The 3,066-nt window shown below is 44.5% G+C and overlaps 1 long non-coding RNA gene across 3 annotated transcripts in view; it reads right to left on the bottom strand.

The window, feature by feature from the left end:
- The window catches only part of LOC114634809, a 5,807-nt gene extending 2,748 nt beyond the window's left edge, over window positions 1-3,059 (bottom strand). For 2 of the 3 annotated variants that reach the window (XR_003713381.1, XR_003713383.1), the window contains exon 1: window positions 2,659-3,059. This is a non-coding gene — a long non-coding RNA (uncharacterized LOC114634809). The remainder of the gene's footprint in view (window positions 1-2,658) is intronic. The other variant, XR_003713382.1, reaches the window with a different exon arrangement.
- Between the last annotated feature and the right edge of the window lie 7 nt (window positions 3,060-3,066).

Here is a 3,066-nt window from a genome sequence, read left to right as displayed (position 1 = left end):
GATCAAAAGAATCCATGATATTTTGTATAGAAACAGACAGGCTGATCAAAAGAATCAAATCAAAGTCCCTGAAATAAACCCACACATCTATTGACCTTTAATTTTTGACAAAGAAGCCAAAACCATACAATGGAATAAAGGAAAGCATATTCAACAAGTATTACTGGTCTAACTGAATGTCTGCATGTAGAAGAATGCAACTCGATCCATTTTTATTGCCCTGCACAAGGCTCAAGTCCGGGTGCATCAAAGACCTCAACATAAAATCGGATACACTAAATCTAATAGAGGACAGTGGAGACTAGCTTTGGATACACTGGTAGAGGAGAGGACTTCCTGAACAGAACACCAACGGCTCAGGCACCACAATCAACATTTCATAAATGGGACCTCATGTACCTGAAAAGCTTCACAATAGAACAAAATCTTCACCAACTCTACATCTGAGAGTGGTAAAATATCCAAAATATATATGGAACTCAGAGAATTAGACACCAAACAAATGACCCAATTAAAAAATAGACTACAGAGCTGAACAGAATTCTTAACAGAGGTATCTTGGATGGCCAAGAAACACTTAGAGAAATGATCAATTCCCTTCATCATCAGGGAAATGTAAATCAAAACAACTCTGAGATTCTACCGTATATGTATCAGAATGGCTAAGACCCCAAACTCAAGTGACAGAACATGCTGACAATGATGTGGAGCAAGGGGAACACTTCTCCATCGCTAGTGGGAGTGCAAACTCACATAACTGCTTTGAAAATCAATTTGGCATTTTTTTCAGAGAGTTGGGAATAGTTCTACCTAAATATCCAACTGTACCACTCCTGGGCATATACCCAAAAGATGCTCCACCATCCCACAAGGACACTTGCTGAACTGTATCTGCAGCAGCTTTATTTGTTACAGTTAGAAACTGGAAACAACCCAGATGCCCTTCAACCAACGAATGGAAAAAGAAAATGTGGTTCAGTAACATAAGGGAATACTACTCAATTATTACAAAGAAGAACATCTTAAAATTTGCAGGCAAATGGATGGAACTAAAAATATCATGCTCAGTCAGGTAATCCAGACTCAAAAGCACATGCATGACATATACTCACTTCTAAGTGGACACTAGCCATAAAGTACAGCATATCCACACTATAATTCACAGACCCAAAGAAACCAAGGACCAAGTTGGGCCCAAGAGAGGATACTTCAGTCTCACTCTGAAGGGGAAATAAAAGCTGGGCAGTGGTGGCACACGCCTTTAATCCCAGCACTTGGAAGGCAGATTTCTGAGTTCGAGGCCAGCCTGGTCTACAGAGTGAGTTCCAGGACAGACAGAGCTGCACAAGGAAACCCTGTCTGGAAAAACCAAAAACCAAAATCCAAAAAAATAAATAAAAAATAAAAAAAGGAGAAGAAGAAGGGGAAATAAAATTTTGATTGGAAGTGGATGGATGGAGGGAAGAGAGTGAGAAAGAGGGCAGGGAGAGTGAACGGAAAGCGAAGGTAGATGGGATGGCATGTTGTGGTGTGTGCATCTCTAGGAGGTGCCAGAGACCTGGGATGGGGGAGACTCCAGGAAGTCTATGAGGGTGACTTTAGCTGAGACTCCTAGCATTGGGGTATACAGAGACTGAAGTGGCCATCTCGGAGCTAGGCAGGACTCCTAGTGGAGGAATAACAACACCGACTTACCCACAATTCCTTTGACCTAAAATTAGTCCTGTCAACAAAAAGTTCAGGTATAAAGATGTCACAGAGACAGAGGAAATGGCCAACCAGTGACTGGCCCAACTTGAGAACCATTCCATAGGCAAGAGCTAATCCCTGATACTCTTGATGATACACTGCTATACTTGCAGACAGGAGCCTAACACAACTGTCCTCTGAGAAGCTCCAGCCAGCAGTTGACTGAAACATGCAGAGACTCACAGCCAAACATTAGACCCAGCTCAGGGTCTTGTGGAATTGTTTGGGGAAGGATTGACAGACGTGGAGAAGATATGGACTCTACGGGAAGACCAACACACTAACTTGGATCCTTGTGGGTTCCCAGAGCCTGAACCACCAACCAAAGAGCATCCAAATGCTGGATCTAGCTCTCCTGCACAGATGTGCAGCTTGTTTTTCATACAGATCACCAAGTGGACCGGTGGCTTACCCTGACTCTGCTGTCTGCCTGTGGATCCTGCTCTCCTAACTGGGCTGTCCTGTCTGGCCTCAGTGGAAGACTAGATACCTAGTCCTGCAGTGACTTGAGGTACCAGAATGGGTTGGTTCCTGTCGAGGGACCTCTCCCCCTTCCAAGAGGAAAAGGGGAGTGGGGAGTTGGGTAAGGGGCCATGTCAGTCAGGGAGGGGGGACTAGGAGGAGCTGAGATTGAGATGTAAAGTGAATAAATAAATTAGTGGAAAAAATAAAGGACAGAAAATGCCCTATGGGTGGATCTTATGGAATCATTTTCTCAATTGAGATTGCCACCTTTCAGATAAATCTAGATCATGTTACAAGTTGACAAAATAAACCAACTCACTTAGGCGTTTCTACAATGAAGTTTGAAATGACAGAACAACCTGGCAAGTACAGCATCAGGGGGATCAGGAGTCTAAAGAGGCTGATAACAGAGATTCAAGAGCAAAGCAAGGTCCTGGGTCTTACCAGAGGGCTTCACAGGTGACACGGCAACTGTCCCTGGATTCAGGGACCTGGTAGAAGGTTTGTATGAAGGTTGTTCTGGCCATTGGCTACCATTTCTCTGCTTCCAGCTACTGAAGGCCCCCCACCCACCCCCCACCCCCCACATTAATACCAAGGACATGGGGCCTGTGAACAGAGGAGAAATAAAGGGTTATTTCAAAGGACTTGAAACTCCGTAGTAGCTGAACAGCCCTTCCTAGGCTTGTCGTAGTTGAGAATATCCACTTCCCCTGAGGACTATGCTATATTCAACGTCTCCCTCCTGTCTCTTCCAACACTCAATGCCTCCAGTAACTCACACCTAGAGAAAGCCCTGGCAAGGTCGAGTTGTGGGTTCTAACAGGATGGCACCACAGATCTTTGGGACCT

The sequence above is a fragment of the Grammomys surdaster genome, unplaced genomic scaffold (assembly GCF_004785775.1).
Source record: "Grammomys surdaster isolate TR1022 unplaced genomic scaffold, NIH_TR_1.0 1105, whole genome shotgun sequence".
NCBI classification, from domain to species: Eukaryota; Metazoa; Chordata; class Mammalia; order Rodentia; family Muridae; genus Grammomys; species Grammomys surdaster.
The sequence above is the reverse complement of the archived record's forward strand: the minus strand, read 5'-3'. Positions and strand labels throughout refer to the sequence as shown.